Source organism: Chlorocebus sabaeus, chromosome 18 (assembly GCF_047675955.1).
Source record: "Chlorocebus sabaeus isolate Y175 chromosome 18, mChlSab1.0.hap1, whole genome shotgun sequence".
NCBI classification, from domain to species: domain Eukaryota; kingdom Metazoa; phylum Chordata; class Mammalia; order Primates; family Cercopithecidae; genus Chlorocebus; species Chlorocebus sabaeus.
In genome coordinates, this window is record NC_132921.1 from 65616330 (window position 1) to 65632526 (window position 16197).

Below are 16197 nucleotides of genomic sequence, written 5' to 3' on the forward strand. Positions count from 1 at the left end.
TCTGCTTTTTTTTTTTTTTTTTTTGAGACAGAGTCTCTCTCTGCCACCCAGGCTGCAGTGCAGTGGCACAATCTCAGCTCACTGCAAGCTCCTTCTCCCAGTTCACACCATTCTCCTGCCTCAGTCTCCCCAGTAGCTGGGACTACAGGTGTCTGCCACCACGCCCGGCTAATTTTTTGTGTTTTTAGTAGAGACGGGGTTTCACCGTGTTCATGAGGATGGTCTCGATCTCCTGACCTCGTGATCCACCCGCCTCGGCCTCCCAAAGTGCTGGGATTACAGGCGTCAGCCACCGTGCCTGACCTATTTTTTCTTTTCTTTTAGACAAGGTCTCACCCTGTCACCCAGGCTGGATGGAGTGCAGTGGTGCAATCTCAGCTCACTGCCACCTCTCCCTCCTGGGTTCAAGTGATCCTCCAACCTCAGCCTCCTGAATAGCTGGGACTATAGGTGCACACAACCATACCTGGTTAAGTTTTGTATTTTTTGTAGAGATGGGATCTTACTGTGTTGCCAAGGGTGGTCTCAAACTCCTGGGTTCAAGTAGTCCGCTGGCTTTGGCCTCCCAAAGTGCTGGGATTATAGGCATGAGCCACCACACTCTGCCAACATTTCTTATTTACTCATTTCTTTTCCAGGATTTGAAACTGCAGTAGGCAAAATAATGGTCCCCCAAGACATTCATGTCCTAATCCCCAGGACCTGTGAATATTTACTTTACATGGCAACAGGGACTTTTCTGAGGGGATTCAGTTAATCTCGAAATGTGGAGATTATCCTGGAGGATCCATGTGGGCCAATGAAATTATTACCTTTCTTATAAGAGAAAGAGAACAGGAAAGTCAGAGCCAGAGATTGCTTTGAAGATACTTTGCTGCTGAGTTTTGAGATGGAAGAAGGAGACAGGAGCCAAGGAATGCTGGTGGCCCCTGGAAGCCTGCAAGGGAAAAGGCAAGGGAAAAGATCCTCTCCTAGAGCCTCTAAAGGAACACAGCTCTGTGGACACCTTAACTGACAGTCCAGTGAAACCTGTTTTGAGTTTCTGACCTCCGGAATTGTGGAATAACATACTTGTGTTGTTTTAAGCCACTAAGCTTGTGGTAATTTGTTATAGCAGCACTAGGAAATTAATACACTTACATTCAGGGATGACACATTCTAATTGACTGATTAACCAGGTAGATTTTACATGTATCTTAGATATTTTTAAAATCCTTAGACATTTGTTAATATCCACACTGCTAATTCCTTTCTATTTACTATAAATTAATCTTGAAAAAAATTTATATCTTCTGCTTCAAGATTATTTTAGATATCACTTACTAAATAATTTAAAATCATTGATGATTAAAAGCTATTGTCATTGTAGCAACTCATTCAAATTCATAGTTTATAGAAATTAAAGGAATTTCTATCTTAGTCATTCATCTCTCCTGCATATTAAATTATGTGGAGCCCAGTATGGGAATCCTAAAGCATGTATTTGATAAAGGTACCTTGTTCAGTGGAGTCATTTTTACATTCTTCCCTATTCCATACTTTTTTTTTTTTTTTGAGATGGAGTTTCACTCTTGTCGCCCAGGCTGGAGTGTAATGGCGCAATCTCGGTTCACTGCAACCTCCGCCTCCTAGGTTCAAGCATTCTCGTTCCTCAGCCTCCTGAATAGCTGGGATTGCAGGTGCCCACTACCATGCCCAGCTACTTTTTGTATTTTTAGTAGAGACAGGGTTTCACTATGTTGGCCAGGCTGGTCTCAAACTCCTGGCCTCAGATGATCTGCCTGCCTCGGCCTCTCAAAGTGCTAGGATTACAGGTATAAGCCATCCCTCTGGGCCTTATTCCATACTTTTAAAAACAACAACTACAATAAGGAAGCAGGGGTTATGTATGCCTGTAATCCCAAAGTGCTGGGATTACAGGTGTGAGCCAGTGCACTCGGCCTTAGTCCATACTTTGAAAAACAACAACTATAGTAAGGAAGCAGGGGTTATGTATGCATGATAAGGAGGTAGAAGAAGCAGGACTTTGGGGACAGTCTCATATGATAGCTGGGACTTTAATACTATTGTGAAGAGAGACAGCAAACGAGGAGAAGCCAAAAAAAAAAAAAAAAAAAAAAAAAAAAGGAGGGCTGTATAAACAAGAAGTCTTCTGGTTCTAAGTCAAGTACTCAAGACTGGCCAAGAAAACAAATGAAGATTCATTAAAGGCAATGAAGAGAGTTCACAATTTGAGAAACAAAAGGCCTTAGAGAGTTTAATTATTAATGGGTTATTTTACACCCTCTCTTTTTACACTAAGGCTTGGAATGAAGTGTGCCTTTTACACTTAACAGCACATTTCAATTCAGACAAGCTTCTTTTCAAGAGCTCAAGAGCTGCACATGACCAGTAGTTAATACATTGGAAAGTGAGGTCTAGCGTCTCTCCCTTCACAGACCTCAGGAAAATCCTCCCCTGAGTATTACTTTATCTCCAGTATCTTTACAAAAAAAAAAAAAAAAAGGCTTTGTGACAGGTTTTCTGGTATTTGAGAATCTGGAGTTATAAACAGGTTGCTTCTTGCAGCATTACTCCTCTCACCTGGACTGCCTCCAGGCATTGGGAGGAATTTCTCACTGACAGCTTCTCAGGAGCTGACCAGTAGCCACTGGTTAAAGCCCCAAGTGAGCACCGTCCTCCCGTTTGACTTTAGTCTGTGGTGTCAGATTTTTCCCAAGCAAGTCCTGTGCTTTGACATTTGATGCATTTCTGAAGTGGACTGCCTGTAATATCTCAAGGAAGGCTTCTAGTTATCTTATTCTTACACCTTAAAACTTCCCCTTTCAAGCATGAAACCAAAAAAGCAAGGTGTGATGTTGGGTCACTTTTCTTCTTCCACCCACCAAAAGTTTGTGTCCAACCTAGTTGAAAGATTTCTTTCAAGCACAGATGAAATTTCAGCACCACATTATATTCTCATTCAATGAACACAACTCGTCTTGTCAGTATTAAATTAGTAGCCAGTAGGCGAACTTCTACATCCTTATAATTGCCTCAGCATTTTTTTTGAAAGAGGCAGAAATATTTCTGCTCAACATTTTAAGACTCCATTTTAGTGAGAGGAATCTTTAAACAGTTGTACCTGACCTTGTCTTTAGGTCCTTTTGTTTACCTAAAACGTCTACACTCTCTTTCACAGTTTTTCTCCAAACCTATTAGACTTTCTTGCGGTCTAGACCAGAGCTCTTAATCAGAAACACAACTGGGGCCGGGCATGGTGGCACATGTCTGTAATCCCAGCACTTTGGAAGGCGGAGTTGGGCAGATTTCCTGAGGTCAGGAGTTCGAGACCAGCCTGATCAACATGAGGATACCACATCTCCCCTAAAAATACAAAAATTAGCCGGACGTGGTGTCACGTGCCTATAATCCCAGCTACTTGGGAGGCTGAGGCGGAGAATAGCTTGAACCCGGGAGGTGGAGGTTGCAGGGAGCTGAGATTTGTACCACTACACTCCAGTCTGGGTGAGAGAGTGAGACTCTGTCTCAAAAAAAAAAAAAAAAAAAAAAAAAGGAGTCACAAGCATAATTGAAAAATTTCCACTAGTTACACTGAAGAAAGAAAAAAGAAAAAAAGTGGTGAAATTAATGTTAATAATATATTTTATGTAACCCAATACATCTAAATGTATTATTATTTCAACATGTAATCAATATACAATTATTAATGGGCTATTTTACACCCTCTCTTTTTACACTAAGGCTTGGAATGAAGTGTGCCTTTTACACTTACAGCACATTTCAATTCAGACAAGCTTGTTTTCAAGAGCTGAATAACTGGACATGACCAACAGTTAATATTAATACATTGGAAAGTGAGGTCTAGCATCTCTCCCTTCACAGACCTCAGGAAAACCCTCCCCTGAGTATTACTTTATCTCCAGTATCTTTAACTCTCTACTGGATTCTTTTTCTCTGACTTGAAACATGCACAGCACTCCCCTGAAAACTCTTTACTTGAATTGTAAGCACTTTATGTTTCATTTCTCAATTTCCTATCCCTGATCAGCTCTTTAAATAAAACGCATGACTTTTTCATTGCATTTGCTGTTGCTGACGCCTCGATGCTTCCCTGCCTTAGGTGCCTTTTCTTACCCTTGCTGGGTCTGTTCTTGTGTCTCCTTTGCTGATTCATTGTACTCTGACCCCTAAGAGGAGGAGGTTGGGGAAGCCAATGGTTCCTGTACTTTATAGAGTGCTTCCCCTGGAGGGCTTCTTACAACTTAAATTGCTTTAGCCAGGCATGGTGGCCTGTACCTATAGTCTCAACTACTGGGGGTTGGGGAAGAGGGGATTGGTGGGGGGAGCCCGGGAGTTCGAGGCTGCAGTGACCTATGATTGTGCCACTGCACTCCAGCCTGGGTGACAGAGCGTAGACCCCCATCTCTAAAAAAATAATAAAATAAAGAAACAAAAACTCGAAACCTAAATTGCTGTGCCCCGCCTCCAGAGTTTCTGATTCTAGACATCTGGGGTGAAGGTGAAGAATCTGCATTCCTAGTGAGTTCCCAGGTGAAGACGAAGCTGCTAGTCTGGGGACCACACTTCGAGAACCACTGTGAAGTTCAGTCCTCGGCGCCGCTAGCCTTGCTCCATGCAGGTGCCTGCTCCCCAGCCAGGCTCCCTCCTGCAGCTGTGGGAACCCCGATTCTGTGCAGTGTCCAGGTGGCCTGGGCCTTGGGGTTGACTGGCCCTCACGGTGTCACGGCTGACGTTGTATTAGTGAATCCTGGCACATGGGAAACAAAGTACTTCTGGACAGTGACTGGTTCTGACAAATGAGACCTGGGGTTAGGGGGAGTCCAGGAGCTTTTCTTCCTCTGGAAAAGGGACACGAGGCAGGCTTGTTCTCTTCCTGCTTCTGGACACTGTGGCCTGGGGGCATCACTCAGAACTACGGGTTGCCCTGGGCCCCTGGGGGAACAGGTCGCAGAGGCCAAGCTGCGCACTAACCTCGGACACAGAGAGGGAAGACAGAAGGGCTCCAGAGCCCTGAGGAGTTCACTGAGCAAGGAAGGAAGCATGCTGAGGCCTCTCTCCTGCAGTACGAGTGACAGGGAGTACACACCTCCTTTGGGCCATTTGGAGCTGGGTTTTCTGGTACTTACTGCAGGAAACCTCCAACACTTCAAAACCTCCCACCTTTTCCTCCTCCAATTGCTATGCCTGGTTGGCTTTTTTCTGAAGCCTTTTTTCAATCCCATTTCTTTCTGTACTGAATTCTCTCCTTCCTCCCTGTCTTTCTTCCTCTGTCAAAGACGAGAGCAGGCCAGTCCCTGACATTTTCAGGACTTAGGGCAGGAATACAAATGAAGGGTCCTGGCCTTCTGCCTCACCCATTTTTCTTCCCACACCTGGATCCACACCATACTATAAGTAGCATACACAAGGGCACCTGAGAGTGTGTTCAGGTTTTGTCCATCAGTCCCTCCTCCCAGCAAAACCTCACTTCTTGGCCATCCTTCATCCAAGGAGAGCACACACTGATGTCTGGTCAGCAATGGGAGGGCAGACCTGGAGAACAGCTTTGCAGGCCTTGGAAGGGGGCTCAGGGCCATCTGACTGGGAATGCTACCATCCTAGGTACCTGGAGCATGGCCCACAAGTGGGGCAAGGGGAAGCGTGGGCTTGGGGGTCTGCACACTCATCATGCTGCTGCGAGGGGCATGGACAGAGGAAAGCCACAGTGGGGTCTTCTGACACAGGGCACTGGGCAGTGGCTTGGACTGCTCAGGTTTCAGAGAGAACTGGATGCAGGATGCCAACGCGATTGACCAGATTCTTGGACTCAGAGTCACATACAGTAAAGGATCCCTTCGTCGTGTATTAACAGGTCATGGGCAACACTTTGATCCTTCCTTGGTACAAGATAGTACAAGATATTACCTTAGGATATTGATTCTCAAAAAGACCTGGGAACTTTTGCTTGAGATTAAAAAACATACAGGATGCACAATCAGGCAGTTACATCTTAGTGGTAAGAATTTTTGTTTGCTACCACTTATAATATCTGCAGTCCTTCTTTTTTGGATTCATTTGCTGAAATAAGTTCCCTAGTTATTCTTTCAGAAAGGACGTCATCGGGTAAACTTTGCCCAATCACTCATCATTTTTTCACATTAAATTTGAGTTTGAAGTGGTACTGGTAACAAACTAGTATTCATTTTCCCTGAGCACTTGGGAGAATTGATCCAATGACTGGTGGCGTGTAGAATGAATCGCGATGAAACATCTCGTCCTACTTGCTCCTCATTCCCTTGTAAGTAATCTGTGTTCACTTCTCCCTACAGCCTGGAACCTTTATATATTCATATATTTATTTATATGTAAATATTCTGAACATATACCAAACTGTGTATTTCAGGGAAATTTTCTTTTAATTTGGTCAGGATTTTCCCTCTTTCATTTTTTGTTCTTTTCTTCTGAAATTCCTATTTGATAGACATTTGAGGTTTGACTCTATCCATCATTCCTACCTCACTCTTCCCATTCTTTCAATCCCTTTGCTTGTTTTCATGATATTTTTGGGAATCCTTCCAGGACATTTATTCTTTAGTTGTATGCATTTTGCTTTGGACTGACAGCGTGTATCTCCCAGGAATTTTAAAAAGAGTGGCTTAGTCATATTTTATTGAATATTTGAGGACAAAGTGATCATATTTTTTGGTTGTTATGCTTATCTGAAATTGTCTTTGCTTTTTTTCCTGTTGACAAGATCTCCTTGGGGTGAGTTAGTTCTTCAGTTTGTTGATTCGATGATTCTTGTAGGTGTTGGTGTTCTCTCAAAGTTTGGTGATTCTCGGTTATCTATTCATACTCATGTTGAAGGACTGACTGAAGACTGAAAATTTCCTCAATCCAAATGAGAAATGCTGTTTTTGATTCATGTGCATGTTGATCTCTTCTGTCTGCTTTCTACAATTGTGGGGAGAGCAGGATGGCGGAGACTGCTTTGTTTTGGGGGTGCCAGAGGGGATTTTTCCTTAACTGGAGCGTAGCTTTCTTGGCCTCTCTTGTTACAGTCCTCACTTCAGAACACCCACTCGGAGGCTTCACCGGAAGCTGGGCCAGTTCCAGCTTCAGAGGCTCCATTTCATTGGCCCCCTCGCCCCCAGGGTTCTACTCTGCTTCTCATAAACATAAACCAGCAGAAGAGCTTTTCCTTTGTTGAGAGCACAGCTCCTGGGCCTTGTGAGCCTGAAGGAAAGTGTGCAGCTCCCTGGACTCAAATGTGCATGAGGATGAGGTGCCCAGGCTACCCTGCTCTTCCAAGACTACCTCCTAATTACTGACACACTTGTCCCACGTCCCTTTCTTGTACAGTCTGCCTCTGAGCTTCTCTCCTAGGCTGTGGTTTGTTGTTATTCTTAACCTTTGAAGGTCCATTCTCTTCTGTGTACTTTGGGCTGTGTTTTTTTTTTTTAATGCAATTTTATACTTAATTGGATTACATTTGCCTTATGGTTCTCTGCTTCATATTTTCAGTATGATTATGGACTGATTCTTTGTTTCCATTGCAAGTACCTTGATATATGCCCTTGTCCCTCACCAAGGCTATAGGTGTATCTCCTATGGGATCTCTAGTGTAAGCCCCTTCGGCTCACCTCCAAAACCTAGGCTATCTGCTGTGATAGCCACTGGCCACATGTGACCATTGAGCCCTTGATTTCGAAGACTTTGTACAAAGAAAAGGAATGTAAAGACCTTAATAATAATGTTAATACCAATTAAAGTTTGAAATTTTAATATTTTGGATGCATTGGCTTAAACATAGCATTAAAGTTAATTTCATTTCTTTCTTTTTATTTCTATAATGTTGCTACTGGAAAATTTAAAATTGTATACATGGCTTGGGTTATATTTCTATTGCTCTACACTGCCGCAGGCGTCATTCCTAAGATAAAATTAGGAGGAGTGGGTTAAGATGATGAGCTGGATATGTACACACACTCCCTATTTATTCTCAAATCTCAGCATAAAACACAAAAGTGCAAGATAATTTATACTCTTTAAAAAAGTGGCAGTGCAGACAGGAAGAATACCAGAGGCAAATTTCTTTGGCAGAATTTATATGATTTAGGGATCTATTTATCATTAGTGGAAAGGCAGAAAAAGGCCCAGGAAAAAAATTCAATGTTTCCAGCTTGGGAAAATGGGCCAATAGTTGTCATGTTAATGATGTCAGCTGGGAAGCTGCAGAAGGAGAAAAGAGTCTGAGTGAATACGGCAGTGGTGGTGGGAAGATAACGAGTTTGGTTTTGCATTTGCAGTGTTTAAGATGTCCCTGGACTGTCCACATGTTCAATAAATAGATGACAGAGTGAGCAATGCTGGGAAAAGGGCATAAGGCTGGAGATAAGAGATGGGAATCGTCGCTGGGAGTTGTCGCTGTAGTGGATGAAATCCCAAGGAGCACGCAGTGTGAGAGGAGACCTCAGTGCTGGAGCATCGGGAAGCCCACTACTGAAGAGTGGGCTGATGAGGAAGAGCCTTGAAGAAAAAGGGGGTATCAGCAAGAAGAACCTTGATAAACTTCTATACAGGAAGGCCTAATGTAGCAAAGATACAAGGTAGCCACTTAGTGTTTCAGGAGTTACTAGAATACCAGGTGCGCTTTAGCCAGCGAAGCATGTTATCAGTCAAGGGTTTTTAAGAGGTGGCGCAAAAACAGGAGAAGGAGAAAAGTGCAAACTGTGGACAAAGAGAGTTTGCCCTGGGAACAAGGGAGTCTCACGTTGGTTTTGATTGGGATGAACAAATCTTGCTCTTACTCTTGCATGCTTGTGAAATATTCTACTAAGAGATTTAACAGCCACAGTAGGAAATGTCACCAAACTGATGTGAACTCCAAATTTAAAGCAGAATACAAAGACATTTCAAATCCTAACCACCTGGCCAGAGGGAGATTCCTGTTGTTTTTGACGCTATAGTAATAGAATTTGAAAGGTGAAAAGAAACATCTCTTTGAAAACAAATAGAGGCATGGATTCACCTCATTTCTTTTCTGTGGCCTAAATTTGTAACACAAAACACTGAACAACACCACAAAGCCTAGAATCACTGTCAAAATGTCAATATGAAAACTTGGACTAATTCGTAAATTGAAGTCCAAGGATATTCTGGAGGACCTGAATGAAAAACTTGACCGTGTTTCTAACGTTTGCAAAAATAAGTAGCCAGATAAGGTTTATGTTGAGTTAAAACCATAATCTATGGTGGTGGATCCAAAATAAACCTTACAACAACATAAAGACAAAGGCATGAGATTTCTGCTTAGCAGCTCAAGCATCTGTTTTTGGAATTTTGGCTTTTGGGATTTAAGAACAGATTTAAATATATGAATTTATCACTGATTGGAACAATCCATTATCTAGATAGTGGAGTAGATTCTGATCAAATTACAACATAATACCTAAAGAGGCATCAGTATGGTGTTGCAGAAAGAACAATAGATTTAAAGTTCCTCCACTCAACAACATGCTTGTGTGTGTGTCTACTACCCTGCAAGTACTGTTCTAAATAATAGAGTAAGGCCAGGCACGGTGACTCACATCTGTAATCCCAGCACTTTGGGAAGCTGAGGCGGGCCGACCACCTGAGGTCGGGAGTTAGGGACAAGCCTAGCTAACATGGCAGAACCCCATCTCTACTAAAAATATAAAAGTTAGCCAGGCATGGTGGCACGCACCTGTAATCCCAGCTACTCAGGAGGCTGAGGCAGGAGAATCGCTTGAACCCGGAGGTTGCAGTGAGCCGAGATCCTGCCACTGCACTCCAGTCTGGGTGACCAGGTGAGACTCCATGTCAAAAAAATAAATAAATAAAAATAAATAAATAAAAAATACAGTACAGTTATTAAGACAAAATCCTGGCCTGCTTGGAGTTAACAATCTTAGTTGCCGGATACAGATAAATATTTAAGTAAACAACCACATGAATAATTTTAAATAAGTGCCCTGAAGAAAATAAAAATGGGACACAGATGATAGGGTGGTAGGGGAGCACTACGGGGAACAGCATCTAGAAAGGGTAAAAGCTCAGAGACCGGAGAAGCTTGTTAGTTCAAGAAGGAGAAGGCGGCCAGGGTGGCTGGAGTTTCACAGGGCTTGGTGGGTGGGGAAGGTGTAGGAGATGAAGATGGAGAAGTAGTGCTCTATTTGCCTTAAGAAGTTTGGATTTGGTTCTATTTGTTACGGGGAAGCCTTTAGCAGGTTTTAACCAGGAAACTGTTATGATCTAATTCACCCTAACACAAAATCACTCCAGCTCCTCAGTGGAGAATGAACCATTGGAGATAAGAGTGGGAACTGAGGAATGAATTATGAAGCTATTGCCATGGATTAGGGATGAGAAAAGCTCTGGTTGCAGAAGATGAGATAGTAAAAAGAAATTGGACTAGAAACTGTTTTGGAACCAAAACTGATCGGAGGGGTTTTGGAAAGGTGGCACAAAAAAGAAATCCAAGACAATGTTAAGTTTTTGGCATGAGCAATTGATATATGGGGATGATATCTACTGAGGCAGGAAAGACGGGACAGAGGTAGGCTTGAGGTAAGTGAGGATTTTGTTTTGGACCTGTTACATTGGAGATGTTTATTAGCTATTCAAGTGGAGAGGCCAAGTTGGCAGCTGGATTAATGAGTATGAGGTGAGAAGGGACGTCTGAGCTGGAGATAACAGATTTGGATGACATCAGCATGTTAATGTGATCTGAAGCCCTGGGACTATATGAGATCATCTAGGAATAGAGGAGAAGGTCATCAGGAAAACAGCTCCTTGGGGTATTCAATGTTCTGAGGTCCAAGAGAGGAGGAAGAGGAAGAGAAAGCCAGGGTTTCTAAGAGAAGTGGCCAGTGAAGCAGAAGGGAAACCAGAGGTGAGATGGTTCAGAACCTGGAGAAGAGAGTAGTTAAAAAAGGAAGGATTAGTCCACCGGTTCAAACTGCTGAGTGACTAATCTTCTTTCAATGTTTGTGTAAATATGGCAGTGTCTGTCCACACTGGTGGAAGGAACATGCCTACCATATTGTAGAGGGCATTCAGTAAGTACTAACTTATGTTTTTTCCTCGAAACCGTCGCTGGGCTCCAGCCAGGCGCTGCCAGGTACTGTGGTAGGCACTGAGCAAATCAGCAAGGCATGAGAAATACATTATGAACTGATGAGCTCACAGTGACTTTACCCTTTGCAGATATTTGTCCTGGCATTGCAGGGTTTTATTGAGAACAGTGATTCTCAAGATGTGGTGCCCCGACCAACAGACTCTGTAGAACCTGGGAACTCATTAAAAATACAAATTCTAGGGCTTCACCCCAGACCTACTGAATCCCAGACTCTGGGGTTGAGGCCCAGGAACCCGAGTTTTAACAAGCCCTGCAGGTGACTCTGATGCCTGCTGACGTTTGAGAACCGCTGGTAAGGAGGAGAGCAGGCTGTCCTCTGGAGAGCTGTCATTTAAGCTCCATTTAAACATGACAGTCTCTAAAGAGAAAGTGTAAAGCATAGACGTAATGGTAGTATTGATCACTCTGTTTCATTTCTGAAGCCCATACTTGGTTATTTTGGCTTAAAGAGCATTTGACTCCTCTTTTGGCTTCAGACTACGTGGAGCTATTTTTAAAAATTTGAGTTTATGTATTTCCACAACTAAGTAAAACTGTTGAGGGCTTCTGAGAAAATCACCCAGCTATGCAGACTGATTCCTGTATACACATATAGGATAAATGTGTGCCTCTCAACTGCAATGGACACTTGACGCCAAGAGGCAAGCCACACTTCCCTTGTTAGCTCTCCTTCACATTCTCCCTGCAGCTGTTTGGAACATTTCATTTGTCTATTTGCTTAGCAGTACCAACAAATCATCTTACTGCTTACTCTTCACAGATAAAATCAGTTATTGGAAAAACGTCCTGACACTAATCCAGAATATGTACCTAGTTCTATCACATCTTTCTGCCTTTGATCACGTTTAGATGAAGGAGACATAACTGCTCTAATTTGAGCGTAAATTTACTGGGACCTCACCCTGCCCCACTTCTTTCTCCTGTATCTTAAATCCTTCACTGACCCTTAGTATCTTTCCTTTAATATTTAAATATGCTAAGATACTCTTTCATCTTAAAAGGCAATGCTAAATCTTATCCCAATTTCACATCATTTTTACGCAGCTATTGATCTCCACTTTTTATTTTATGCAGTAAAATTTCTAGCACTTGTCTATCTTGTTCCCTTTCTATCCCTATTAATCAGTGTGTCATTGGCTCATGGCAGGCACTCAACTAAGACTTGCTGAATAAAATGGCTAACTATATACCTTACAAAAAACTTGGAAACACAGAAAGTTACTGAAAAACATATTATGTGCAATCTCTTTACCCAAACAGACCATCATAGAACTTTTAAATGTTTAACATCTTCATATTTGTATTCCTGGCTTTCAAAAGACATATCACAGTTTGATGAAGTTTTAGAAAGAACACAGTAATATTTGGAGGATGATTTCAAACCAATATCCAATTATTTGTGCAAATATTATTTAGAATAAGTGGAGGTAATTGAAATTCAAAGAAAATGCCTTTCCTGAAAACTTTCAATCATCATACCCAACCAAACTTTATTGGAACAGCTAATAAGTAATAACATGCAAGGGAGGTTTATTTTTTTCTTTCTTGTCCCTGCGCAGCTATGAGGAACTAATAATCAAAATAATTAACAATGAGAAGAGAAATAATTAAGAGGACCTGGTAACAAACAAAACTGTTGATTTGTTTTGAATACAAATGACATGGCATTCTTTCTCCAACTTTCTTTTAAAAGACATTTTGCAGGTGGCAAGAAACCAGCGAGACAACAAAGGGAAAGAAGTTAACTAATGAATGAACAGCACTGGGGACATAGGATGTATATCCTGAAAGAGAACTACTATTCTCCTTAACAATATTCAAAGAAAATTATGATTATTTTGCTACTACGAAATAGTTTACAAGGAAAAATTTGAAGATTGAAGTAGCTCAACTTTCCAGGTCAAACTATGTGAACTTCTATCTGCCAAATTTTATAGCAATTCTACTATTACAAAACAATATACTAGAAATCTCACTAATGTTCATGTAGTCAATCAACATACCAATAATTATCGTCTAAAAAGAAATACAACTTTTAGTCATTCCTTCTTGAAGACTAAGTGGCAGAGAAAAATAGTGGGGTCTCCTATGGTTACCACTGGTTTTTCCAAAACATTCTTCCATGTTTTACTCAATGAGGCATTGACTGAGTGTGTTACACGCTGACCCATTCTAGCCATAGGAAAAGAATATTAAAGAGAAAAGCGTGCTTGTTCTCAAAACAAAATAGATATACACAGAAAGAAGACAGTGGTTTAGGGCCTTATTTGTAAAAGAGATACAGAATAAAGTAAAGGTACCAGTCCTTGCAGAAAAACCATGGCCCAAGTTATAGCAGTTTCACGACTTCAGTCTATTCTTAAAAAAAATCCTACCAAAGAAATTAGCACAGATCAGCTCTTCAGTATTTTATTTTAGTAGTGACTACCCACAAATTATGCAAAATCAAAATTAGGCCCTTAATAAGAGTGCCAACTTCCTTCTGCCAACTATTCTATGTCTGTCAACGTGCGGTTAAGGAGGTTCTATCCAGCAATGATCTTTATTTAATTTTTTAATGTGTTTCATGTAAAAAGCCTTTCTTGAATACAATATGTAAAGGAAAAGACTCTAGGATTAAATGCTTCTGATAAAGGGCCTTCTTAGGACTATCAGTCTTGTCTGTGTCTGTGTGTTAAGATGGAAAGCACACGAAGAGAAGTCAGCAGATTTGTTGTGTTAGGATGTGGGCGTTTAATCAGTGCTTAATACTAGTGGTAAGTTTGATTAATGTTTGTCTTTGTAGGTAAAGCAACAGAACACAGTTTTCCAGAGCAACAAGAAGCAAACATATTACAAAAATGAAAATGCAGAATTTAAGATGAGTTGACTACCATTGTACTCCTACAAGTTACCCTTGTCATGCTTCTCTTTCATATAAAAATATGATTTATTGAATTTTATTTCAGCTAAATAATCAGAGTTTTAGTTTTAAATCTCACAGAGAATAAATGAGATGAATTCCTTGGGTATTTTCAAATCCCGGAATTCCAGTAAAATATGGCAACTAGAAACAAAGGAAAAGAAAATAAAACGACTTCATCCCAGTATTCTTATTGAAGCCATTAGGATCAACTTTGTAGCACTAATAATAAAAAGCCCTCCAAAGAAAGAGAGCTTTGGTAATGAACCTTTGTACTTTAACTCAAATACACTGTCAAAAGTGATTTTACAACAAATGTAAGGGCTACAAATTATAGCAGATATATAATAGAAATGTGTGGGACATGAGAGAGAAATGTTGGCCTCATTAAGAAGTACATCTTCTAGAAAATCTAAAAAATAAAAAGAAACTTAGAAGATAAACATCTTGCGCTATGTCAGACTGCAAAATAGTAATACAGTTTCACTCTTAGTTTTTAATCAATTAATTCTCAAACAGGTACTAAAACTAGAACCAAGGATATTTTATTATTAAATCATATTAGATATATCTCGACATTAGTATTAACATTAAAAACATGCAAGCAAAAGGGCTTTTCTTCCCCCAAATTGAACTGAAATCCACTTTACTATCAACTGGGTTTCAAGAATAAAATATAAGCCCCTGCCCTGGTTCCGAGGTCCCCACAGGAGCCCTGCACCCTGGGCCTGTAAGGTCTGCTTCTGCCCTTGTCTCTGAGCTGAGTATGCATTTATTTCCAGAAGTGGGAAATGTTGGAACACAGATTTAAGGCTTCATCAAGCATTGAGACAGCTGAAACCACCCTCCAATTTCACGTCTGTCCCCCTCTAGCACCGCACATCTACTCCAGGTTATTGCAACCAAAGAACAGCTACCTCCACCTGCCTTCTTTCGGTAGCTACAGCATAACCTCAAGGTCACTTTTCTCCATCCAGCTTTCAGTCTGTAGCATTGACCTAGAACATGAACCAGACTCTGGCCTCTGGCAAGAACTTTGCAGTGAATTGTTGACCAGTTTGTGATGGTAGTTTCTATTATTTCTATTCAGAGATAGTTCTTTTCACTCTTAAGTGCTTTCCATTCATTTAGAATTAAGTCCTCTAAATCAGTGGCTTAACATTTTTTTTGACTGTTACCGATAGTAACAAATTTTACAACCTGACCAGTGTACATACAGGTAAATACATACACAAGACATTTATAAAATGTATGGTAACATATATATGACATCATATCACATACGTGTGTACGTATACCTGAAACATGTTTTGTAAATAAGTCCAATGTATTTTGCCTATTCTATTCTTTTGTTTTTTCTAAAAAAGTATTGGAATGTCTAATTGTCTGGTATGATGCACTCCCCAAGTGTTTGCAGACTGCATTTTATATTGTTCCAAGACTTAACCTTTAAGACTCTTTTGTCCATCTGTCCTTTGGTAAGCTAAGCTGTACTAAGGATAACACAGAGAAATATCAGTGTATCCAAAAAGAATTGCTGGCTGATGGTTTTGAAGAGTCACAGGGCTATATGTTTAGAAAATCTTGTTCTCTAGATAGCAATAAAAATTAAACCTGGCAAATTCTTATTTTAAGCATCTTTCATTAAGCAGTCCATGAGATTCTATAATAATAAGCATAATAATTTTCATGGCAGGCTTAGTGGATATTGAGGGACAAGAAAAATTCAAAACCAGCATTTTATGCAACTGTAAAGTGCTAGTCCAGTCAAGTGAGGGAGGATCCTGTGAATTAACTAAGGGAAGACTCTTTACTTGGGTTCTCATCAGGAGACCATGAATAGCTTTGGTCATTTAACAGTGTCCAACCAACAAGATAACAATACTGTAATGTGTAAGTTTTCAGTTTTCAAGGCTATATCTAAATAAGTGTTTTCATTTAAAATATTACAGTTTACCTTGTTTTTAAATTTTTTATGAGTTTATAAATTCTATAATACCACTTGTAAAAAATACAACACTTCAAGGTGTGTATAAAAAAAATTATATCACTAGGCCGGGCATGGTGGCTCACGCCTGTTATCCCGGCATTTCAGGAGGCCAAGGTGGGAGGATCACTTGAAGTTGGGAGT

At 40.8% G+C, this 16197-nt stretch overlaps 1 protein-coding gene and 1 long non-coding RNA gene across 6 annotated transcripts in view; one reads left to right on the plus strand and one right to left on the minus strand.

Moving 5' to 3' along the window:
- DLGAP1 (DLG associated protein 1) overlaps positions 1-16197 on the minus strand; it is a 951759-nt gene that overhangs the window by 448952 nt on the left and 486610 nt on the right. The window lies entirely within an intron of this gene.
- LOC140709009 (uncharacterized) overlaps positions 4692-16197 on the plus strand; it is a 52073-nt gene continuing 40567 nt past the window's right edge. Inside the window, exon 1 of the long non-coding RNA XR_012089331.1 lies at positions 4692-6301. This is a non-coding gene — a long non-coding RNA (uncharacterized lncRNA). The remainder of the gene's footprint in view (positions 6302-16197) is intronic.